Here is a 27,136-nt window from a genome sequence, read left to right as displayed (position 1 = left end):
GATCCATGGAACCTGTGTCCTCGTGGATGCTAGTCAGATTCGTTTCCACTGAGCCATGATGGGATCTCCCCACCAGTGCATTTATTGATGTATCTTTGCATCCAGTACCTCCTCGTGATGAAATTTTCATTCCCTGCTAAATATTTATTTTACAAATCTTAACGAGATTATTCCAGTTAATTGTGATTTTCATGTTCTTGTGGGAGGAGGTGAGGTCCAGGTCCTACTACTCACCATTTTGGAACCTGAAGGAAAAAAAATGAGGGGAGCCAATTAAACAGGTATTTTATTTTATAATTTTTTTAATTTTCCCACTGTACAGCAAGGGGGTCAGGTTATCCTTACATGTATACATTACATTTTTTCCCCCCCACCCTTTCTTCTGTTGCAACATGAGTATCTAGACAAAGTTCTCAATGCTATTCAGCAGGATCTCCTTGTAAATCTATTCTAAGTTGTGTCTGATAAGCCCAAGCGCCCGATCCCTCCCACTCCCTCCCCCTCCCATCAGGCAGCCACAAGTCTCTTCTCCAAGTCCATGATTTCTTTTCTGAGGAGATGTTCATTTGTGCTGGATATTAGATTCCAGTTATAAGTGATATCATATGGTATTTGTCTTTCTGGCTCATTTCACTCAGTATGAGATTCTCTAGTTCCATCCATGTTGCTGCAAATGGCATTATGTCATTCTTTTTTATGGCTGAGTAGTATTCCATTGTGTATATATACCACATCTTCTGAATCCAATCATCTGTTGATGGACATTTGGGTTGTTTCCATGTCTTGGCTATTGTGAATAGTGCTGCAATGAACATGCGGGTGCACGTGTCTCTTTTAAGTAGAGTTTTGTCCGGATAGATGCCCAAGAGTGGGATTGTGGGGTCATATGGAAGTTCTATGTATAGATTTCTAAGGTATCTCCAAACTGTTCTCCATAGTGGCTGTACCAGTTGACATTCCCACCAGCAGTGCAGGAGGGTTCCCTTTTCTCCACAGCCCCTCCAGCACTTGTTATTTGTGGATTTATTAATGATGGCCATTCTGACTGGTGTGAGGTAATATCTCATGGTAGTTTTGAGTTGCATTTCTCTTATAATCAGCGATGTTGAGCATTTTTTCATGTGTTTGTTGGCCATCTGTATATCTTCTTTGGATAACTGTCTGTTTAGGTCTTTTGCCCATTTTTCCATTGATTGGTTGGTTTTTTTGCTGTTGGGTTGTATAAGTTGTTTATATATTCTAGAGATTAAGCCCTTGTCTGCTGCATCATTTGAAACTGTTTTCTCCCATTCTGTAAGTTGTCTTTTTGTTTTCTTTTGGGTTTCTTTGCTGTGCAAAAGCTTTTCAGTTTGATGAGGTCCCATGGGTTTATTTTTGCTCTAATTTCTATTGCTTTGGGAGACTGCCCTGAGAAAATATTCATGATGTTGATGTCAGAGAGTGTTTTGCCTATGTTTTCTTCTAGGAGTTTGATGGTGTCCTGTCGTATATTTAAGTCTTTCAGCCATTTGGAGTTTATTTTTGTGCATGGTGTGAGGGTGTGTTCTAGTTTCATTGCTTTGCATGCAGCTGTCCAGGTTTCCCAGAAATGCTTGCTGAATAGACTTTCTTTTCCCATTTTATGTTCTTGCCTCCCTTGTCAAAGATTAATTGACCATAGGTGTCAGGCTTTATTTCCGGGTTCTCTATTCTGTTCTAAACAGGTATTTTAAAGGGTCAGTTTTTCTTACATCTTGTAACCATCTTGCCTTTTGGGAAATTCCTTCTAAGTGTGTCTCAACTTTTCCAGAGGTGTGATGTAAGTGCAGCAAGTAGTGTGAGCAACAACACAAACACCTCCTTGTGTAGACAGTAGAAAACCTAAGGGAAGCCTGAAACCCAGTACTCCTTTGGCTAAGGAATTTAGGGATGTGTGCTGCAGTACAATCTTTTCAGCTGTTTGACGATGGTGGCTGATAGACTTCTGATCATCTGTTTCTGCATACTCCCACATTAGGAATGAAGATTCCCCAAAGATTCTACCATTGGTCTTAACATAGATTGCTCGCCTGTTTAATGGAGAGAGAGAGGGGGTCCATCTGTTTCCTGATGTATAGACAATACGGTAACAAAGCTCCAATGAACACAGACCTCTGTCAGCTATTAAGGGATTTTTCAATTAAGTGAGGGACAGAGGAGGGGCTCTGGGATAAGTTTTGCTCAGTCTCTAAGGACTGAAGATAGTGTCAGACAAGGAGTGGACAGGTTAATTAACACGCTGAATAATTTAAACTTGAAAGATTAGGTTAGAGGGAGGTTTGGTCTGGGTGACTGATGACATAAGAACATATGAAGGGCCTGTCCCAGAGGCTAACTTTGTGACAACTTTACTGAAGAATTTTTTCTTCCATCCTGAATACTGGGGCATAGGTACAGCTAGAAATAAAACAGTAACTTTCCATTTTAATAGGGAGATGTTTGGTACACAGTTCAATTGAACCAGTAGGATGGGTCTCACAGGCCTGGCCTGGACTCTTGGGTCAGCTGTTTTCCACTGCTGTCGTCATCTTTTCATCCAGGCTTGGTGGCTGTTTCACGGTAGGTTTGAGGTTAGTAGTCCCCTCTTTTTAGAGCAGCCCTTTTTAAGTGGGAAACATAAACTCAAGAGTTAATTCCCTTCAGTTTTACTGTGCATGAGCTAGTTAAGCGTGCCAGGTAAGGATCCTCCCACCTAGGTTGGAGATAGTGCTTTATTTTTAAAATTGATTTTAATTTTTCCATCATAGTTGGCTTACAGTGATCTGTCAGTTTTCTACTGCATAGCGAAGTGACCCAGTCACACATATATACATTCTTTTTCTCATAGTATCCTCCATCATGCTGCATCACAAGTGACTAGATATAGTTCTCAGTGCTGTACAACAGGATCTCATTGCTTATCCATTCCAAAGGCAATAGTTTCTATTAACCCCAGATTCCCAGTCCATCCCACTCCCTCCCCCTCCCCCTTGACAACCACAAGTCTATTCTCCAAGTCCATGATTTTCTTTTCTGTGGAAAGGTTCATCTGTGCTGTATGTTAGATTCCAGATATAAGTGATATCATGTGGTATTTGTCTTTCTGACTTACTTCACTTAGTATGAGAGTCTCTAGTTCCATCCGTGTTGCTGCAAATGGCATTATTTTGTTCTTTTTTATGGCTGAGTAGTATTTCATTGTGTATATATACCACATCCTCTTAATCTACTCATCTATCGATGGACATTTAGGTTGTTTCCATGTCTTGGCTATTGTGAATAGTGCTGCAATGAACATATGGATGCAGGTGTCTTTTTCAAGGAAAGTTTTGTCTGGATAGATGCCCAAGAGTGGGAGTGCTGGGTCATATAGTAGTTCAATGTTTAGTTTTCTGAGGTGCCTCCATACTGTTTTCCATAGTGGTTATACCAATTCACATTCCCACAACAGTGTAGGAGGGTTCCCTTTTCTTCACATCCTATCCAGCATTTGTTATTTGTGGACTTAGTAAAGATGGCCATTCTGACTGGTGTGAGGTGGTACCTCATAGTAGTTTTGACTTGTATTTCTCTAATAATCAGTGATGTTGAGCATTTTTTCATGTGCTTGTTGGCCATCTGCATATCTTCTTTGGAGAAATGTCTATTCAGGTCTTTTGCCCATTTTTCACTTGGGTTGTTGGGTTTTTTTTTTTTTTTTTGATGTTGAGTTGTATAAGTTGTTTGTATATTTTGGAGATTAAGCCCTTGTCAGTTGCATCATTTGAAACTATTTTCTCCCATTCTGTAGAATGTCTTTTTTTTTTAATGGTTTCCTTTGCTGTGCAAAAGCTTATCAGTTTGATTAGGTCCCATTGGGTTATTTTTGCTTTTATTTCTGTTGCCTTGGGAATGGAGATAGTGCTTTAAATGCTATCTTTTCCAGTCTGCGCAATCTCTTGGATGCAGTCATGGACATCTGATCTTCATTCAAAGATAGATCACTGTAATGAGCTTCAGAGACAAGTTTAGAATATCCTTTTAATTATTAAATTAAACTTTACAATAATGTAACATCCCAAAGCATCATCTTGGAAGTAGGTTGTAAATACAAAGCCTCAGTATATATAAAACCTCAATATCCACAAAGGTATTTTACTGAAACTTAATTTTCTCTGTAAATTATCATTTTTACCAAATATAGTCAAATTATGACTAATCTGTTTGCAAAATAAGTCTGGCTTCAATATGCTTGGCCTGATTATTTACATAAGTATAATGGGTCATATAAGGCTCTTTTATTTAAAAAATTTTTTTTGTCTTTTTGTCTTTTCCAGGGCCGCACACACGGCATATGGAGGTTCCCAGGCTAGAGGTCTAATTGGAGCTGCAGCCGCCGGCCTAAGCCAGAGCCACAGCAATGCCAAATCCGAGCTGTGTCTGTGACCTACACCACAGCTGACAGCAACACCGGATCCTTAACCCACTGAGCGAGGCCAGGATGGAACCTGCAACCTCACGGTTCCTAGTCGGATTGGTTAACCACTGAGTCATGACAGGAACTCCATAAGGCTCTTTTAAATTTAGTTTTGTTGGAACTTTTCCTAAGGGATCTCAATTTGAAGTTTTAAAAGGCCTCTCTAGGCCAGGAAACAAACACAAGCCATTTGATTCTACCTGTAATACCTACAGATTTAGGTGGATTCCCTCTTCTGGATTTCCAAAGCATCTTGAGGTTCTTAAAGAAGTGACCTTATTCACCAGGGAAGGCTGCTAGGCACCTAAGAGATTTCAAATTTAGGAAGGATCAGAGAGAAAAGATAAATATTTCAGTTCTGCTTACAAAAGATATAACTTAACCAAATTGCTTTGAGTCATAATTAGCTTAGGGGAAAAGTTTCTCTTATATCTGGAAAATAAGGATTAAAAGCTAGTAATATTTCAGACAGAAGTCACAACCATAATCATATGTATCAATCCCCTGTAATTACTTTTTGTTCTCCTTGATTCCAATTTTTCCATTAGTTTTGTTGATCTTGCCTATTGGTTGAAGATGATTGTGATACTTTTAAGAAGTTTATGATGTTTCTGTTAAGGCTTGTATGATTTGCCCAGTGAAGTGGGTGCCTTGATCACTGGAGATTGTGGAATATATACTCCAAACAGAAAACATATTTGCTAAGATTTTGTCATTGTTCGGGGCAGCAGATAAAAATGGGGTTGGCCAGGGAGCCAGAAAGAGCCAGACATCTTGAGTTTCCCATGACCCTGACTGTTTAATTCACAGCTATTATGTACCCATCTTAATTTATCTGATTTAGGAACAGACCATTGCCATGTTACAGGGACAGCAAGACGGCAGAAGTCTGACAATGAGGGATTCATTTTTTGTAGAAGTCCAGAGAATGGACTTTATCTACAGGTGCCATAATCTTTACAGATTTTGTTGTTACTGCCTTGCATGAAAAGGGCATTTCCCTAATACTCAGGTTCAGTACCTTTAGTGGGAGCCTCAATTTTGATGATGGATAACATTCTATGTCAGGATATATAAGATTTCTAGGAATTTCATATAATTCCTGGACCATGTGACAATGTTTCCTATGAAACTTAATAAACCAAATAAGCATAATTAAATATCCCTCTTTGAGATACTTCAGGACCGTATCACTTCATTTTCCCTTTACAAAATCCATTTCCTTCAATCCTTCTTTTACTGAAAATATACATTTTCTCTGAATAATGTTTACATTATTTCTATAAACTTTAATTACATATATAATTTTAACCCTTAAAACCCTTAATCCCTAATGAAAAGCAAGAAACAAGCAATTATGAACTGTTTGTCATACCAGCATTTCTTAATTGGCAAGATTATGAACATATTCCACGAACTTCAGAAACATTTTTCTCATCTCATGATTTCATTTCTCGATGTGGCTCAAGATGTTTGTCCAATAAACCCAAATATCTTTAGTTTTTCTCTAATAAAAACACAGAATAGGTAAATTTAGACATGCTTAAAAATTAATGTTTAAATATTTTTTATCATAGTTGGAAATAAAACAGATTTCAGTGAATTCCCATCATTTAATTCAGCAAAACTCTAAATTTCAAGTTACCAAAAATCTGGAGAACTACTTTTAGGTAGACATACTATAAATGATAATTTTTAAGAGTTCTTCTAACAACTTTTATCCCATTTATGTCTGTTTCATTACTTATGAAAATAGACTACTAAGGTAATTTTCTTAACAAATTTTATAACAGAGAAAATGAACTTATTGACTTTTGGCAAACACGGGTGCCAAATAAAAAAGTATTATACTTACTGTTGATGACTCTAAAGACATGTCTGCATTAATCAAACCACCAACTTCATTTACTAGATTGTGTGATCTTTATAAAATTTGTGTTGGTTTTTTTTGTTACATTTAAAAATATTTGATTTGTAAGTGCTTACTTTTAACTAAATAAAATAGAGCTCTTTTACAATTCATTTTGATATCATCCAGAGGTAGAAACATACTTACACACACAGACATACATCCTCCATCCAGATAGACACAGAGATCTCAGATTTCTGCTTGGGATTTAAAAGGCCCCCCCTTTCTTTCTTTCAGTTTTACATTCTAATTGGGCCAGACAGTGTGGGCTTTTTTTTTTTTTTGCATTTCTAGGACATGATAAGAGTTAAAACTTCAAGTTTTCTCCTAGGAGTAATTTTTTCCTCTCAGCATCAGAATTTTGAAAAGATGATGTATCAAGCCAGCTTTCTTTAATTGTGCATTCAGTTTTAGAATGTCAGAAAAGTTCCATTTTGGCCATGTTAGTGATAGATAAGTATTTACAAGCACTGGCTGCACACCAATTGTAGAAGCCAGCTGAGTTCCGGTGAGTGGCTGCCTGTCTGGCAGCTGGTAGCCTTTAGAGGCAAAATTTCCTACTTTCTTTTAGTTCCATTTTATTATTTGTTACAAATAAAATTAAGTTTAAATTTCCAATTTTAAGGCATATTTTTTAAATAATATGTGTGTGTGTATGTGTGTGTATATATATATTTTTAAAGCCACAACCCAGTTAACTCAAGTTCCTTCCAGGCCTTCCTGCCTGGAAATTCCCTCGAGGTCCATCACCCTGAAATCCCCCCTAGACCCTCTTTGCCTAGGAAATGTACTGGTACCCCTTAAGACTCCAGTTCTTAAGATAACGGCTGAAGGAACAAGTCATGGACTGTCCACTAAAGGGGACCCAGATGTGGGAAGAACTCACTGAAGTGCCTCAATGTGCTCTGAAGCTGGGGGCTCAAAGGACCCAGGCTTAGTCCAAGCACCAGTCAACAGTGGGTTCCAGGTGACCTCAGGTGGGTTTTTCTGTTGTCCTGCCAACTATGCCAAGCAATGTCAATGAAATAATCAATCCATAATAATAGGAATAGAGAGATTTATTAGAGTCAAACTGAGGACTATAGCTTGGACGAGCCACTCAGATAACCCTGACAAACTGCTCCAGAGAAGCAGGGTTTTCAGCATGGTTTTCTATCTTGTCAGAAGAAAGAACATTAAATAAGTCAGGGATGCATTCCTTCAAGGTTTCAAGAAACACACTCACACAGAGTCAGCATGGCCTCGGCACCCAGAAAGGGAGTCTGAAGAAGGAGCTCCATAATGGACGTCCCAGGAAGGAAAGCATTTCATTTTTATCATGGACATTCTTTACTTGTGGTCAGTGTACCCCTTCCTTTAATAATTAAAGCAAGTGCTTGATGTAGGTGTGATAGGCCACAAAAGGGCTGTTTTGCATAAAATTCACGTTAATCATGTATAAGCCAGAATTACATCCCATACTTAATATGTGAAATTTTCTTTTATCAGTATCATAATAGCACTATCTTCTTACTACTTTTGCCCAGCTAATGTACCACAACACTGTCATTATCACAAACGTGAAATAACATACCTTTCAACACAGGCACATCATGTTATTGTTAGGAGGTCTCCCACTATCAGGATTTTTAACCAAGTGAATAATTATCCAAGAGATAACAAAAAAAAATGTCATTCTACCAACACTAATAGCCATCAGAGAACAACCCAACATACATTTCTACTTTTGGCTCTCATTCCCCACAGCACTATATTTCCTTCAATGAATATACACATAAAATAATAATTCACACGTACAAAACACATAAAGTTCCTATCATTACCAGTCATAATATGCACACTATTACTACCCTTAATACCTAGTCTATCAGTGCTGGACTAGGAATTTAGGTTTGTTTAGACCAAGAGCTTTCAAAACCCTAAGCAAGTACAGTTTAGCTAATTCCTAAAAATAAGGATTGCAAGACTATCCTACATCAGTTGAATGCAGATCAAACACTTTAAGATGGGATTCCGCCCCAGGAAATCTTAGTTTAACAGTATTTAGTAAATACTCTAGTTGACTAGCTTCGATCTACTTCTCTTTCCATCAAGAAAGAAAAAAAAAAAAAAAAAGAGAAAAGCAGAATTGAAGGTGCTTTTCTGAATTTGCAATTCAATCTGTTGATTCATCACAGGGTTTGGCAGAAAGAGGGCTCAATCTGTTTCATTAGATTTATACTTTAATGCTTGCTCATTTTACCTGTGTTCATAAACTGCTGATTATTTTCAACAAATCACAAATATATTGGCACTCTATTTGGTGCTTGAGCTGGAACAGTAGGCAACACCTGAAGTCTATTAATCTGTGCTGAGCTTTGCTAACCTGGAACCTACCTGGAGATGAGCAAATCTATAATGTAGTCATGACAGCCCCTGCATTTCTAATATTTTTCTTTACAGTTGTGACCATTATGATTGATGGAGGGTTTAGAAACTGACTTGTCCCACTGGGGCACCTGATATAGCATTTCCCCAACTCCTCTTTATTCTTACTCCTACTCAGGAGTCCTTCCTACCACAGGAGCAGAAACACTGCCCCCCCCCCCCCACAAGGCAAACAGCCCCTGCAAACCACAGGAAGAGGGGAGGAGGGTAGAGGCACTGGAGGAATCTCACTCAGACATCAGCATCCCAGGAGCACCAGTGGGGACAGCGATGACACAGATGAGGTTCAGCCCAAGAGATGGCGCCAGAGGCCCCTGCAGGCAGCTGGTCAGGTCCTGGCTCATCCCAGACATACTGTCCTTTGTACATCCTGTCCTGAAATACAGGTCTTCACATGCAAACAGGCAGAGCTTCAGACTGAAAGTCAGCTCTTCCAAACTGACCCATCAGCAAACACTGCAGGATTCCACTCAAACAGGGGTCCTGGAGTCAACCACTCATGGACAGAGGTGGACTCTGATGGCGGGGCTCTGGGAGGGGGTAGGAGTGAGACTTCCACACCACTTAGATCCCACACCTGGGGTCACATGTCCACACTCACCAGAGTGACCCCATCTTCCCAGACCCTGCACCTGGGGTCTCATGTCCACATTCACCAGGTGACCCCACCTCCTCAGACCCCATACTTGGGGTCACATGTCCACACTCACTAGGGTGACTCCATCTTCCCAGACCCTGTACTTGGGGTCACAGGTCCCCTTTGTCAGGACACCAGGGCTGTGCTGGGTGGTCCCCCAGTGTGGGAAGGATCTGGGTCCCTGGGACTTCCTAGGACTCTAAAAGAAATGTAGGGTCCATCTCCTTCCCCAACACTTGTCCCAGAGAAGCCAGTGCCCTCTTTTCACTTGGTCCCTGATTATTTTCATTGTTTTTAAAACTTTCACGCTAAGCTTGAACAGGATCAGCCCTTTCCTGTCTCACTGAGGTGTTGAGAAAACTCATGGGACAGCAGGGCTGAAAGAGGAGACTCAGGTCCAGACTCTGCTGAGTGGGATGGGCAACCAGACGGAGACCCCAGAGGCAACCTTACCAGCTGCCCTTTGGCCTTAAACAGATCCACATGCCCAGCAATCAGTTCACCAGATAAACCTGCCCCCTCCTTGCCCTGTGTGTGCTGGTGAATTGGAGCAATTGTGAAGTAGCTCAGGGAGGGGGTCTGCACCAGCCCCAGGGAAGGTGAACCTCCAGGGGTGGGTCTAGGGCCCTTTCCACAGTCTCACCCCTGAGAGACCATGTCACCACATTTAGAGCAGATACTGTGACCAGACAAGCCCGCCTCAGCTCCAGACCTGACATCTGAGCACTGACATTCAGACAGAGGCATGGAGCTTCCCAGGACTGAGGCCAGGCTGGGTCTTGACCCAGGTCCACACATGCCCCTGAAACTCCCAGGACTGATGCTGGGTCTCTAGGTCCCCATGTTGTGGTGTATGCAGAACATGGTCAGATCTAAACACAGTAGACAGTGCATGGAGAGATCTAAATCTACTGTGTAAACAACTTGGTCAGGTTTAAACTAGCCTAAGACTGCTCTCCTGGGAGGTCCAGGTCACACACGGGGTGTCTCATCTCTGGACAGGGGATCACCCTTGTTTGGGAAGTAGGATGTCCATTTATTGGAGGATAAATCAACATTGAGCTCCACACTTCACCCATATCAGAAAACTAAAAACAGTGTTTATCATTAAATGTTTCAACATGCAAAATAAGATGTTACAAATGTCTCTGGTCACATGATGGTCTGGGACCTAGGGGTCAGCCAGGAGCTTCTCATAGTGCATCCCAGGCTCCTGCATGGATAGACCAGAAGTAGCTTGAGTCCAACATCCTGGTCCCCACAGGAGGGGCCGCCCTGGAAGCCAGGGCAGGACAGTCCCGTGTGGTCCAGGTGGAACATGCTCAGGATCTTCCAGGTCATGCTCATAGCAGCATGTGTGGGGTGGGGGGAATCACAGGGGGAGGTTGGGGCACAAAAGCCATCCGAGTGGAGAACCCAGATGGCGAGCTCCTCACACACCTGGCTGTCTCCACCCCTGGGCTCACATCTACCCCACATACCCACTGCCTGCTCCTTCAAAAGCAGTCTCACATGGAAGGGACCTAGGGGGACTGTCAACCCCCCACTCCTGATGCTGAGTTTGGGGAGAATTAACCCCCTTGATTGGGTGTCAGGACCCTCCAAGGAAGGAGGCTGTGTGGCCCCATCCTAGTCAGGGCCTCACTGAGTGATAGGGGCACAGGGGCTATGTTGAAACACTGTAGCCTAAAGGAGATCTGAGACAAATGACTGAATGTAATGGGGGCCCTGAACAGAGCTGGACCCTGAACAGAGCTTCAAGAAGGTGTGAAGGACATTACTGAGATAGTTACTGCGATGAAGAGACAGATTCTGTGTTAGGACATCCTGCTCCATCCACTTAAACCTGAGACCTATGACCTTACATGGCTATGCAGGATTGTTTGAGTAGGAGTGTGCTGACATATTGGGGCCCAATTAAGTCTTTTGCAACCAACTTGCAAGTGGTTCTGGCCAACACACAGATGTGTACACATGCATGCACAGCCCACACACTAACATACATACATGCACAGCACAAATATACACACACTAGCATATGAGCAAAGATGCATACACAGGCATAGCACATATGCATGTGTACAAACATGTGCTTCTGTACACACCCATGCACACTCATAGTACATGTATGCACATGGCACATGCATGGCATATAGAGGGAACAAAATGAATACCATGAGGCGTTAATTCCTGAACACACGTGAAACTCATGTATTCTTGCCTTTTTCTTAGCTTTGATGTTTTTCAAGATGAAAAGTATAAGAAAAAATTAATGGGAGCAGGATTAAGATGGTGGAGTAAGATGTGGTGCTCACCTCCTCTCAGAAATACATAAAAAAAAAGATATCCACATGTAGAATGATTTGCACAGAACATCTACTGAATGCTGGCAGAAGACCTCAGGACTCTGAAAATGGCAAGAAACCCTCCACATAATTGGGTAGAACAAAAGGAAAAACAAGAGAAGAAAAAAAAAGGAGTCAGGATGGGACCAGCACTCCTGAGAGGGAGCACAGGCATTCAGGCAGCAGAGCACCATTCCACAGGCTACTGGCTATGGGTGCAAACTGCCACAGCCATTTTGGATTCCAGAGGTGGGCATAGCCCATGACCACTAGGAGTCCCATAAATAGGCACCCCACCTGTGGCCCCAGTCACCTCAGGGGCTGCTGCCGAGGAGGGCACTGCAACCAACCACCACCCATTGCCCTCATTACCCTGGGGACACGCACACCCTATAGCTGCCACTTCCAAAGGCTTTGGGCACTGTGTCCACCTCTCTGATGGTCACTGTCACTGCCACTGCCCAGGGCCCTGCAGTCAGGAGCAGCCTGTGCCCCCCCCTCACCATGGGTCCTCATTCTGTCAAGGGGCCAGCAACCAGGCAGGGCTACAGGCCCTGCCCATAGCCTTCATCTCCCTGGAAGCATATACAGACTGTACACTGGCACACTCCCTATCAAGGTGATAACACCCTGTACACACTGAGGAAAGAGATAGCAAACATCAAAACCAAAAGCAGCCCTCACACCAAAAAGAAGAACAACTGCTAGCCTTCACAGGCTACCCAGGGGGAACTTTTATATATAAATAATCCTCCAAGACTACAGTTGATAATTGTTTTCCATAAACTCACATAATAAGAAAAATATAAGCAAAGTGAAGAAGCACAGGAATTAGTCCAAGTTAAAAGAACAGAATTACTCTGAAGGAGCAAACAATCAAACAGACCTCTGCAATCTAAAAGACACTAAGTTCAAAAAGGAGGTAATGCAAATACTGAAGGAATTAAGGGCAGGATATGAACAGTAACACACATTACTTTTGAAAGGAACTAGAAATTATAAGGAGGAACCAAGAAAAATTCAAAAATTCATCTGCAGAGATGAAAGCTGAATTAAAGACACTGAAGAGCAGATTGCATAATGCAGAGGAATAAGTAAGTGACCTGGACGATAGAATAATGGAAATCACCCAGTCAGGTGGGTGAGATCTAAATCCACTGTGTAGACAGAACTTGGTCAGACAAAGCCAAATGAAAAAGCATAAAATCAATATAAGAGGTCTATAAGATAATATAAACTATGCATAATAGGGATTCCAGAAGGAGAAGAAAAAAGGGATTTGAAAACATATTTGAAGAAATCATGGCTGAAGACTTTCCAAATCTAAAGGAAAGAGGTATCAACATACAGGAGGCACAGAGGGCCCCAAACAAGTTGAACCCTAACACACCTACATGAAGACATATAATAAAAATGGTGAAAGTAAAAGGAGAGGATTCTAAAGGCCACAAGAGAAAAATAAAAAATTATAAGGGATCCCCCATAAATCAGCTGATTTCTCTACAGAAACACCACAGGCCAGAAGAGAGTGGCAAAATATATTCAAAGTTCTAAAAGGGAAAAATTGGCAGTCTAGAATACTCTACGCAGCAAGATTATCATTTAAAATAGAAAAAAAAGGACTTTCTCCAACAAACAAAAACTAAAAGAAATAAGCAAGACTAAACCCATTCTAAAAAAAAAGAAAAATACTGAAATACTAAATAGGAAAGAAGTGAGAAGATACAGGAAAGAGGAAACCACAATTGGAAAGTAATCACTTAATAAGCCAGTACAGATCTAAAAGGAAACAAACACCCCCCCCCAAAAAAAAACCTCTTTGTGAAAGTGATGATAAACACAAACAACAGCAAAAGGATAAACATGAAGGTGTAAAAAAGGACATCAAAATCGTAAAATTATCGTGGGTAAGAACAGTAAGAAAATCTAGACACTTTTTTTTTTTTTAAAAGAATGTTTGAACCTTTATGACTATCAGGCTAAAGCAAGCAGATATAGGAAGAGGTTAACATACTTGAAGAACAGGGCAACCACAAATCAAAATCAAACAATACATTCACAAAAACTAAAAAGAAGACACAAGTGTAAAATAAAAGGAAATCATCCAATCAAAAAAGGAAAAGGGGAGTTCCCATCGTGGCTCAGTGGTTAACGAATCCGACTAGGAAAGATGAGGTTGCGGGTTCAATCCCTGGCCTTGCTCAGTGGGTTAAGGATCTGGCGTTGCCGTGAGCTGTGGTGTAGGTTGCAGACGTGGCTCAGATCCCACGTTGCCATGGCTCTGGCATAGGCTGGTGGCTACAGCTCCGATTTAGCCCCTAGCCTGGGAACCTCCATATGCCACAGGAGTGGCTCAAGAAAATGGCACAAAGACCAAAAAAAAAAAAAAAAAAAAAAGGAAAGGGGAGTTCCCAATGTAGCTTGGTGGTAACAAACCCAGCCAGTATCCATGAGAACATGGGTTCAATCCCTAGCCTTGCTCAGTGGGTTAAGGATCTGGAATTGCCATGAGCTGTGGTGTAGGTCACAGACAAGGCTTGAATCTGGCATTGCTATGGCTGTGGTGTAGGCTGATGGCACCCCTATGCTGGGAACTTCCATAGGCCCCAGGTGCGGCCTAAAAAAAACAAAAAAATGAACAGAGAAATATAGAATCAACTGGCAAACAAGGTGGATAAAGGCAATAAATATATATTTATTGATAATTACCTTAAATGTCTACAGACTGAATGCTCCCATCAAAAGACATAGTAGAGTGGCAGACCAGACTACAAACAAGAGCCTACAAGATGTTGCCTACAAGAGATTCACCTTAGGCCAAGAACAGATATAAATTGAAAGTGAGGGGATGGAAAAAGATATTTCATGGGAATGGAAAAGACAGGACAGCGGAACTGCAACACTCATGTCAGACGAAATAGACCTTAAAGTTCATAAAGACAAGGAAGGACACTATTTAATGATAAAATAATCAATTCAAGAAGAGGATAATTACACTTGTCAATATATATGCCCCTAATATAGAAGCACCCAAATATATCCAACAAATACCAACAGATGAAAAAGGTGAAATTGATAGGAATACAATAGTAGTAGGAGACTTTAACATCCCTCTCACATCAGTGGATAAATCCTCTACACAGAGGCAGCAAAGATGCTAAATGACACAATAGAACAGAGTTAATGGATATTTTCAGGACATTACATCCAAAAAAACCTAGAATATACATTCTTTTCAAGTGCACATGGAACACTCTAGGATTGACCACATACTGGGGCACAAAACTAACATCAACCAACTTAAGAGTATAACAAGCATCTTTTTCTGACCACAATGGCATGAAACTAGAAACCAAAACTGACTACATAGAGACTAAACAACATGCTACTAAAAATACCAATGGGTCAATGAGGAAATCAAAAAGGAAATAAAAAAATTGAGACACATGACAATAAAAATAACCTTTTGAAATCTATGGGATGCCACAAAAGAGGTTCTTGGAAGTTCATTGTGATACAGGCCTTCCTCAAAAAAGAAGAAAAATCTCAAATCAACAACCTGCCACCTAAATGAATTAGAAAAAGAAGAGACAAAACCTAAAGTCAGCAGAAGGAAGGAAATCATAAAGATCAGAGAGGAAATCAAAAATACCAAGAGCTGGTTCTTTGAAAGGGTAAACAAAATTGAAAAATCACCACCAGACTCTCCAAGGAGAGACAGAACCCAAATAAAGAAAGTAGGAAATGAGAAAGGAGAAATATCAATGAGTACTGCAGAAATAAAAAAAAAAAGAGAGAATACTATGAACAATTATATGTGAATCTGACAACTTAGAAGAAATGGACAACTTTCTAGAGACATACAGCCCACCCAAAGTGAATCAAGAAATAGATTGGGAGTTCCTGTCATGGCCCAGTGGTTAACGAACCCGACTAGGAACCATGAGGTTGCGGGTTCGGTCCCTGCCCTTGCTCAGTGGGTTAACGATCCGGTGTTGCCGTGAGCTGTGGTGTAGGTCGCAGACGCAGCTTGGATCCCGCGTTGCTGTGGCTCTGGCGTAGGCCAGTGGCTGCAGCTCCGATTCAACCCCTAGCCTGGGAACCTCCATATGCCGCGGGAGCAGCCCAAAGAAATAGCAAAAAGACAAAAAAAAAAAAAAAAAAAGAAATAGATTGTTTGAATAGACCCATCATTAGAAATGAAACTGAATATATAATAAAAACTCTCCCCACAAAACAGAAGTCCAAAACCAGATGGCTTCACAGGAAAATTCTACCAAACATACAAAGAAGCACTTATATCAATTCTTCTTAAACTTTTCCAAATATTGATGAAGAAAGAACACTCTCAAAGACATTCTATGAAGATCATACACCACAACCAAGTGGTATTCATCCCAAGTTCACAAGGATGGTACAGCATACACAAATCAATGTCATACACCACATTGACAATAGAAAAGTCAAAAACCACGTGAGGAGTCCCTGTCATGGTGCAGTGGAAACGAATCTGACTAGGAACCATGAGGTTGAGGGTTCAATCCTTGGCCTCACTTAGTGGGTTAAGGATCCAGTGTTGCCATGAGCTGTGGTGTAGGTTGCAGACACAGCTCGGATCAGGTGTTGCTGTGGCTGTGGTGTAGGCCAGCAGCAACAGCTCTGATTAGACCCCTAGCCTGGGAACCTCCTATGCTGCAGGTGTGGCCCTAAAAAGACAAAAGACAAAAAAAAAAAAAAAACCCAAAAAACAAAAAACAAAACAAGACAAAAACCACATGATCATCTCAATAGTTGCAGAAAAAGCAGCTGACAAAATCCAACATCCATTCATGATAAAAACTTTACCAAAGTGGGTATAGAGGGAACATATCTTAACATAATAAAATCCATTTATGAAAGACTCACAGCCGATATAATACTCAACAGAGAAAAGTTGAAAGCTTTCCTGCTAAATCTGGAACAAGACAAGGATGCCCACTCTCACCACTTTTACTCAGTCCTGGCCACAACAATCTTACAAAAGAAATAAGAGGTATCCAAATTGGAAGAGGTAAAATTGTCACTATATGCAGATGACATGATACTATATATAGAAAACCCTAAGGACTCCACACAAAAACTGATCAATAGGGAGTTCCTGCTGCAGAAACAAATCTGACTGTATCCGTGAGGATACAGGTTCAATCTCTGGCCTTGATCAGTGGGTCAGGGATCTGGCATTGTCGTGAGTTGTGTAAGTTGCAGATGTGTCTCAGATCCTGTGTGGCTGTGGCTCTGGTGTAGGCTGGCAGCTATAGCTTTGATTCATCTCCTACCCTGGGAACTTCCATATGTCATGGATGTGGCCCTGAAGAAAAAAGCAAAAACAACAACAAAAAATTGGTTAATAAATTCAGCAAAGTAGCAGGATACAAAGTCAATGTCCAGAAAACGGTTGCATTTCTGTATACCAACAGTGAAATATTAGAAAAGGGATATAAAAAATACCTTTTAAAACTGCAACCCCCAAAATTAAATACCTAGGAATAAACCTGACCAAGGAGGTGAAAGACTTATATGCCGCTAACTAAAATAATCAAGGAATTAAAGAGGATTCAAGGAAATGGAAAGATAGCCTGGATATTCCTGGACTGGAATAATTAATATTGTTACAATGGCTGAACTACCCAAAGCAAGCTACAGATTTATTGCAATCCCCATCCAATTATCCATGACGTTTGTCACAGAACTAGAACAAACAATCCAAAAATTTATATGGAACCATAAAAGACCCAGAATTGCCAAAGCAATCCTGAGGATAAAAAACCAAGCAGGAGGCATAACTCTCCTAGACTTCAGACAATATTGCAAAACTACAGTAATCAAGACAAAGTGGTACTGATACAAAAACAGACATAGGAACTGATGGAACAGAATAGAGAGCCCAGAAATAAACCCAGACACCTTCAGTCAGTTGATCTTCAACAAAGGAGGCAAGAATATAAAATGGGAAAAAGCCTCTTCACCAAGTGGTGCTGAGAAAACTGGACAGCTGCCTATAATTCAGTGAAACTAGTATATACCCTCACACTGTGCACAAAAATGGTCTCCCACGGCAATAGAAATAAAAACACAGGAGTTGCTGTCATGACTTAGTGGTTAATGAACCTGACTAGTATCCATGAGGATATAGGTTCAATCCCTGGCCCCACTCAGTGGGTTAAGGATCTGGCGTTGCTGTGAGCTGTGGTGTAGGTCACAGATGTGGCTCAGATTCAACGTAGCTGTGGCTGTGGTATAGGCTGGCAGTTACAGCTCCAATTCAACCCCTAGCCTGGGAACCTATACATGCCATGGGTACGGCCCTAAAAAGACAAGACAAAAAAAAATAAAATAAAATAAAAACACAAACAAATGGGACCTAATCAAACTTACATGTTTTTGCACAGCAAAGGAGACCATAAAAAAAAAAAAAAAAGACAGCCTATGGGGAAAATAGTTGCAAATGATGCAACTGACAAGGGCTTAATCTCCAAAATATATAAACAAATCATATAATTCAACAGCAGAAAAACAAACAACCAACTAAAAAGTGGGCAGAAGACTTGAACAGACATTTCTCCAAAGAAGACATACAGATGACCAGCAGCCACATGAAAAAAAAAGCTCAATATCAATAATTATTAGAGATATGCAAATAAAAACGACAATGAGGTACCACCCCACACCAGTCAGAATGGCCATCATTAATAAGTCCACAAATAACATGTTGAAGAGGCTGCGGAGAAAAGGGGATCCTCCTACACTGTTGGTGGGAATGTAACTTGGTATGACCAATATGGAAAACCGTATGGAGGGTCCTCAGAAAACTAAATATGGAACCACCATATGAACCAGCAATCCCATTCCTGGGCATCTATCCAGACACGACTATATTCTGAGATAACATGCACTCCTGTGTTGAGAGCAGGACTATTCACAAGAGCCAAGACAGAGAAACAACCTACATGTCCACTGACATGAATGGATTAAGAAGATGTGGTACATAGACACAATGGAATACTAAACCGTAAAAGAGAATGAAATAATGCCATTTGCAGTTACATGATGCAACTCGAGATTCTCATACTAAGTGAAGTAATTCAGAAAGACAAACAGCATATGATATCACTTATATGTGAAATCTAAAATATGGCACACATGTACCTATCTACAGAACAGAGACAGACTCACAGGCATGGAGAGCAGATGTGTGGTTGCCGAGGGGGAGGGAGTGGGGTGGACTGGGAGTTTGGGGCTAGTAGATGCAAAGAATTACATTTAGAATGGATGAGCAATGAGGCCGTGCTTTATACCACAGGGAACTATATCCAATCACTTGTGATAGAACATGATGGAAGATAATATAAGAAGAATGTGTATATATGTATGACTGGGTCACTTTGCTGTATGACAGAACACTAAATCAACTCTAATTAAAAAAAAATTTTTAAGTTAACGATAAATGACTTTTGATTCATAGGACTTTTTGAAATTATTCTGAAAATGTAAGACATGAGAAGTTAATCTTTATATGTATCCACTGATGGATAACTATAGAAGCAAAACATGGTTCATCCATACAATGGAATGTTATTCAGCCTAAAAACAAAAGAATTCTGTTACAGGCTACAGCATGGATGAACCTTAAGGGCGCTGTGCTGACATAAGCCAGACACAAAAGAATAAATAATGTTTGATTCCACCCATACAAGGCCCCTCAAGCATTCAAATCCACAGACACAGAAAGTAGGACGATGGTTGCCTGGGGATGGAGGAGCGGGGGTTGGTGTTAAATGGGGACAGTTTTGTTTTGCAAAATGGAAAAGTTCTGGAGATGGATGGTGGTCATGGTTACACAACAGTGTGAATTACTTCATGACCCTGAAATGTGCACCTAAAAATGATTAGGATGGTAAATTTTATGTTATGTGTATTTAAGCACAATTTTTAAAACTTAAAAAGAGGAAATAGTCCATGAATGCAGTGAGATGCACAACTTCGCTAACAACCCAGGGAATTAAAACAGTAAGAGAAAACTATTTGTACACCTAGCAGACAGGCAGCCATTAAAAACAAAGCATTAAATCTCAGCAGATGTGGAGCAATGGAGGCCCTGGCTGGGTTGCAACCATGCTGAAACACTCTGGCCTCAGACCTTGAAGTGTTTGCACACACATACCACAGGGCTGCTCCCAGTTACACACACCCATGAACACTGCGCCAGGACACATGGATGTGGACTCTGCAGCCACAGGAGCCAAACCTACAACCAAGCTGAAGACTGTCGCAAGCAGGTGGAGAATGAACAATGCATGCTCATACAAAGGAACACTCCACAGCAAGTAAGTTTTTACTTAAAGTTATAAAAAACTATCAAAACATTAAAAAACACCATATCCAGGGGATGAAACAATATCATGGACACAAAGCTGAGCCACCAAAAGCAACAAAGCAGCCTGCGAGGTCACCTGTGTACAGAGTTTGTAAGCAGGCAAAGCTGGGCTGCATTATGTGCAGAGATGTGCCTGTGGGTAAACTCTGAGGACAAGACCACTGTCCCCAGACTGGGGGCTCAGCTACCTTCTGGTGGGGAAGAGGCTATAAGGAGGGAATGGCAGGCCCATGTGCCCTCTCATTTTCTGTTTCTTGATCTTTATGATTATTGCCATAACATAATTCTTAATATTAAAGTTTATCATTTTTATTTATAAAAAGGGGGGGCCCTCCCCAACAAAGTACAAGGAGGGAAGCTAGGGAGGACCGTTTCTACCAATGAAATCTCGATGCCATGGCTGCTTCAACCCTCAAGCCTGATGGCAACTCCCATGAGCGGAGCCCTGGGGCCGTGACACTCAGGAGGTTCTGTGGCCTCAGTCCTGGGTCGCTGCCTCTGCAGAGCCTGCCCCACCTGGTCTAATGTCTCAGTCACTTGGTGCATAACACTCTTGCCTTGGTGACTCTGGCACAGCTTGGCTGTCACCATTGCTGGAAGAGAAGAAACGTGAAGAAGCAGGTTCAAGCTGACCCACCTCCCTCTATGGAGATGATGCCACTGTCCTCAAGGGCGGACAGCAAAGCCACGGAATCCAGCCTCGTTGCCTGAGGCTTGACTGCCCTAGGGCCCACGTGTCTGATGCCAGGGGGAACATTTCCTGAGGTGTCTCAGACCACCTGGCTGTACACGACGGGACTTTCAGACACACAGGTCCTACCCAACCCCACTCATCAGGGGTCAGATCCTGGAGGTGGGCCTGGAAGCCTCCAGGTTTTCACTTTTGATCAAACTAAATTGAGATTTAATTCCTGTACCATGCAATTCACCTGTATAAAGTATAAAGCTCAGTGGTGCTTTGTATATTCACAGAGTTGTGCAACCATCAGCACAATCCATTTTAGAACATTTCCGTCATCTCCCCCAAACCCCACCCTTTGGAGGCCACCCTCATTTCCCACAGCCCTAGCACCACCAATCCCCTTTCCATCTCTATGGATCTGCCAGTTCTGGACGTTTCATGTAAGTGGAATCACATTCTACTTGTCCTTTTGCGTCTGGCTTCTTTCTCTGAGCTTCACGTTTCCACACTGTAGCCTGTGTCAGTGCTTTATTCCCTCAGCCCCAAGTGCACAGGACTGAGGAGAAATTCACCCTCCATCATTCTTGATATGTAACCTGCACTTTTAACCTACACCCAGGGGTCCTGCTCAGGGGCCAAAAACCAGCCCCACACGGTTCAGAGTCACCCTGTGTGATCAGAGCCCAGAAAGAAGGGTGAGATGGGCCTGCATGTTCAGAGGACCTATGCCCTGCAGTCTCACGTGAAACAAACTTGCTGGTCAGCGTCCAGCTGTGAGAGCTGTCCCCAGGGCACCACACGGGGAACACAGAACAGTCAGGGACCATGGCATTGCCTTCAGTTTAGGCCCACCTGTGGCCACTGTCTACCTTGAAAGGGCTGAGGCTTCAGGGGAGGGTCCTTTCTGCCTTTTTCAGCTTCTGGGGGCTCCAGGCATCCCTGGACTTGTGGCTGCCTCTCTCCTGTGTCTTCTTTTGTCTTCAGGTGGCTTCTCTTCTGTCTTCTCTTGGCTTATAAGGACACCGTCACACAGAATTAGGGCCACCCTAATGCCTCTGTCTTAACCAATTTAGAGAATCAGGGCCTACCTCCAGATGAGGTCACGTCCTGAGCCCTGGGGCTGGGATGTGGACGTCTCTCTCCCTGTGTGGGGGTGGGAGTGTCATCACAATCCCTCTGAGTTAACAGACCCCATAGGATAGGTGTCCCTATAGGAAGAAGAGATCAGGACACAGACACCAGGCTCAGGACCACTGGAGGTGACAAGACTCTCCTCAACCATGTCTCACCCACACCATCCTTGGCCCATCCTTGTTGGGCCTGCACAGCCTCATCTCAGCAAGAATCCTGCTGAGTCAGTACAAAAAGGAGGGTTCCAGAAAACACCACCCCAGAATGTGCCTCTTTGGTATGGGTCACTTTGAGCCAAAGGCCACTCAGAACCAACAGATGCAGGGGAAGCTTTAGAACAGTGCACAGGCATTCCTCCTGCAAAGGAAATTCACATTTACAGAGGAGATCCCATTAGACAAACCCCACTAGACACCCTTGTCCTCTGTGGTTTCCTGGCTGCCTTCCCATAACTTATTATTCCACAAAGAAGCCCAAATCCCTTTCTTCTGTTCAGCCCAAGGAGGGTTACAAGCCTGACTTCTGTTCCCTTGGAGTGGTCATCGCTGGTGTCCCGTCTACATGTGATGCCTGAATGCCTCTGTGAGCTAATATTATCCTAAGGAGCAGGGTGGGGACCCAGTAGGGCTCCTCCCCCAGAGAAATCCCAGAGGTGCTCCCAACAAGAAGCTCAGATGACACCTGCTTTGGGAGCCTCCACACACACTCCTTGATCTCAAACATGAATCTGTTGAGTGAATGAACAAATATCACTCCCAGGTATAGTCACAAGAACCCCTACCTTTTAAGGTCACCCGTGGACCTTAGAATACACAGACATTTCTATCTATAGGATCCAGTATTGGTCCAGAAATATCTAGCTAAAACATGAACTTGAAAGTGGTCAGATCACCCCTTCCCTGTGACTATTTCGTACCCCCCCCATGTCTTCCCATCTGATTGGCATCCTTGGTGTGCCTGTGACTAATGTCAGCAATAGCTGTTCCCGAATGGAGATGGGGTGGAAATTGCTCCATTATCAGCATGTTGCTTTGCACTTTATTTATATTTTTTAGGGCCGCACCCTCAGCATATGGAGGTTCCCAGGCCGGGGGTGGGGTGGGGGTCAAATTGGAGCTGCAGCTGCCAGCCTACACCACAGTCACAGCCATGCCAGACCTGAGCTACATCTGTGACCTACATCACAGCTCACGGCAACGTCGGATCCTTAACCCACTGAGCAAGGCCAGGAATCAAACCTGCAACCTCATGAATACTAGTCCAATTTGTTACCACTGAACCATGACAGGAACTCTTTGCTTTGCACTTTTAATCCTCACCTGAGTGAAATCGTTCCTGTGGCTTCATCTACCTTGAGACAGAACAGAAAACATCCATCCACAATGCACACAAATTTTCAAAGTTGGGCGGGTGAACTTGGTTCCTGCACAGCCCACCCTGGACTTAGAGTGGGCAGTGTAAGCAAATCCAGATTCAAACCATTCCCCCTCATTCTTTCTTAGGACATTTCCTTTAGAAAACAAGGGAGTTCCTTCTCTGTCTCTGAAGTGTGTGCACATCTTTTAAAGAGAAACATGCCTTTGACACCGTCACAGCTCAGAATGTTTCCTACAGAACTGGGCATGTCTTTGAAATGGGATGGAGAAAAAGTCCTCAACTCCCTGCTCCTGGGGGAGCTTGATTCCAGTGGAACATGGCTCCAAACAGAAACCCGCCTCCATCATGAAGAATCAGTGACTGTATCTGGGAACATGGCTGGAGCAGGTGGTTGCCACTAAGCTGCACAAAGGATGAGACTGTTCCATCTCTGCAGCTTCTCAGCAGGCCCCCCTGATGTTACCTGTGATGCACATCCCATGTGGTTTTACGCTGGTTCCAGAATAAATGGTGTTTTCCATGTTTGTGGAATATCCTTACCATCCTGTCATAGCCCAGGTCTGAGTGTCCCCTCCCTCCTGTCACAGGCAGGTATCTTGGGGTGGGGGAGGGATGGGCATAAAACACTAGAACTTCTACCCATGATGGGACCCAGCATGGCTACCTCATCATGGAAGGGGATGCTGTTTTAAATCATAATCACCTACAGACAAGCCCAGACTGTAGAGCAGCTGGGTCCCCAAATGGTCCCCCACTGAAGACCCTGGATCTCTACCTGTCCACTCACCCAGATCCTGAACTCACTCCCAAGAAACCTCCTCTGTTCCAACTCTCCAGATGCCTGCATACTGTGTCAGGAGTTTCTCCTATTGTCACATTCCCTCTTCTACAGCAACAGTCCTCCTCTATTGATATATCCCCCCTCTACAGTAACAGTCCTGCCTCTAGGTCCTCACTCTATAGTCATAGTTCTTCTCTAATAGTCTCTTTCTATTGTCATAGTCCCCCCTACAGTAACTGTACTTCTCATAGGACAGACTTCTCTGCAGGGACAGACCTCCATCCATTACAATAGTTCCTCTCTTAGTAATAGTCCTCCTCCATTATCACAGTCCCCCCTCTAGAATAATAGCTCCACTCTAGTGTCACAGTCCTCACTCTACAGTAACAGGCTCCCCCTCCACTGTCACAGTTTCTCCTCTACAGTGATAGGGCTCCTCTACTATTATGGTCCCCATTCTATAGTCATAGTCCCTCCTCCACAGCGATAGGACTCCCTCTATTGTAATAGCTTCACTTGTAGTATCATAGTCCCCCCTCTATGGTAAAAGTTCTCTCTTTACAGAAATAGTACTGCCTCTACTATAACAGTCCGCCTCTACAGAATGGTCCTCCTCTATTGTACTTGTCCCCTTTATTATAGCAGCCCCCTCTATTGTCATAGTCCTCCTCTACTCTAACACCCCCACTTTATCATCTCCCCATTGTAATGTTCCCCCCTCTACAGAAATAGTCCCCCACTATAGCAGTAGTCTTCCTTTATAGTAAGAATCCTTTCTCCACAGTATTATCCCCCCACATTGTCTTAGCCTCCACTTCTTGTCATATTCCTCCTTTATCATGAGTCTCCTCTCTACAGTAACACTGTCTCTTGTTTATAGTCCTTCCTCTATAGTAATAGTCCCCAACCCCAATCAGTACTCGAACCCTTTCTGCCTCACAATAATTCTTTTGAAATAAAAGTTTCCTTTCTAACCTGGATTTGAATTTATTTCATAGGCCTGAAGGGACTACAAAGGTGACATACATCAAAACACTTATTTCAGGAGTTCCCATCATGGCTCAGTGGTTAACAAATCTGACTAGAAACCATGAGGTTGCGGGTTCGATATCTAGCCTCACTCAGTGGGTTGAGGATCTGGCGTTGCTGTGATCTGTGGTGTAGGTCGCAGACGTGGCTGGGATTCTTCCTTGCTGTGGCTCTGGAGTAGGCCAGACGCTACCGCTCCGATTAGACCCCTAACATGGGAACCTCCATATGCCACACATGCGGCCCTAGAAAAGACAAGACAAAGCAAAAAAAACCCACACACAAAAAACACATTTCAGGTCCCAGGTGTGGGTGGTATAGTGGTACCTGCCATGTATCAAGTAGGGTACCATCATGGGGGCAACTGTGTGTGTGTGTCACCACTGTGGGGACACCTGTGGGTATGTATCTGACCCCTTGCAGAAGAAACCTCTCCCCAAACACAAGCCACATAACACCAAAGGGTCCTGTCCTCTCTTGTCCACATATCCCCAGGCCTCTCCCCATAACTCAGCTCACCTGATCACTGGGTGTCCTGTCCCCTCCTGTCCTCTGGCCTCTCCCCATAATTCAGGTCATCTGATCACTGGGTGTCCTGTCCCCATGTCCCCAGACCTCTGTTTCACCAGAATCTTGGTATTTGTAATAAGTCCCTCATCTTCCCTTTTGCCTTCCCGTCCCCAAGAAGGTCACGGTTTTTTCTCTGATGGGAGGAAAACTGTCCCACCCCCATGGACACTAATCCTGCACTTGCCAAGTGCTCGCCTCCTCCCAGGGGCACAATGTGGGTCTTCTCCCTTGCTGCAGACCCCAGCTTCTAGTTTCCAAGTACACATTCAGGTGTGCTCAGCCCTGGTGCCAACCCAGAACCACACAGGTGATTCCACTCTCCAGCCTAGAGCAGCACCCATGGGAGTCAGCCAGGCGCACCTGCAGGCCCTGCCACCCTCCCCACTGAGCACCTCCTCAGCTGGATCCACTCTACCCTTTGCCTTCTCAGTCAACACGGGACTCAGTGAGCATGAGGAGAAGCGCCCACAAATGCATGGTGGGCAAGATGAGAGCTAAGGTTCTAGTGCTGCTGACCTGCCTTATGGCCAGGTGAGACATCTGAGCCGCCCACCTGTGACGACTCAGAAGGCTCTTTCTGTCCCATGCGCATGTGCAGGTGGTGACTAGCCCAGAGAAAACACTCAGGAAATTCTTCTCAGGTGAAGGAAGGGACGGAAGTGCACACAGACGGCAAACGGCACCCAAAGCTCACGTGCTCCACCTTTTCTGGGGCTCCGAACACACACTGGCCCCCCAGAAAGCTCAGCGAGCACCTCAAGTGTTTACTGGGCTCCCCAAATGCTCACCAGGCCTCCTGAACGCTCCCTGGGCTCACCAAACGCTCCGCGGGCCCCCCAAATACTCAACTTGCCCCCTAAATACTCATGGAATCCCTGAACATTCAGTGGTTTCCCCAAGTGCTCACCCACACCGACCGGCACCAATGGCCCAGTGTACCCACAGCATAAGGAGGACAGGAGACCTCAGCCAACAAGCTCTTCCCTGACCCGGACCTGAACTACCGACTCAGTAAGAGGCACAGGAGAAGGTGGGCTTGTCACAGCCCCCGTGCGCCACAGTCCAGGGATTCTGCAGACTCACTGGCTCCGACCTGGGGGTGGGGGTTGCACTCTGCGCTAGGATCACCAAGTCTGTGAGCTGATGCTTCCTGGGGACCCCGGGCCCGGCAGACTCTCTGGCTGCCCTCCAGCCCCCAGGTCCCAGGAAGGAAGGAGGAGCCGGGGCCTACGGGAAGCGCGGAACACCCTTGACCCCCACACCACCTCGAGCCCAGATTCACGTAGGCAGATGGTACTCACCAAGACCTCGGAGTCCAAACCCGCAGCAGTTTCTGGCTACGGCTCCGTCTCCTCTCGCCTCTCTCCCAGGAGCCTCTGCGC

The 27,136-nt window shown here is 43.5% G+C and overlaps 1 long non-coding RNA gene across 1 annotated transcript; it reads right to left on the bottom strand.

The window, feature by feature from the left end:
* LOC102167963 lies at positions 1-27,136 on the bottom strand. Its single transcript, XR_307381.2, has 4 exons — positions 27,056-27,136; positions 5,829-5,960; positions 4,667-4,757; positions 1-245 (listed from the first exon to the last, which is right to left on the bottom strand). It is a non-coding gene; the product is annotated as an uncharacterized LOC102167963 (long non-coding RNA).

The sequence above is a fragment of the Sus scrofa genome, chromosome 14 (genome assembly GCF_000003025.6).
Source record: "Sus scrofa isolate TJ Tabasco breed Duroc chromosome 14, Sscrofa11.1, whole genome shotgun sequence".
Taxonomy (NCBI): Eukaryota; Metazoa; Chordata; class Mammalia; order Artiodactyla; family Suidae; genus Sus; species Sus scrofa.
The sequence above is the reverse complement of the archived record's forward strand: the minus strand, read 5'-3'. Positions and strand labels throughout refer to the sequence as shown.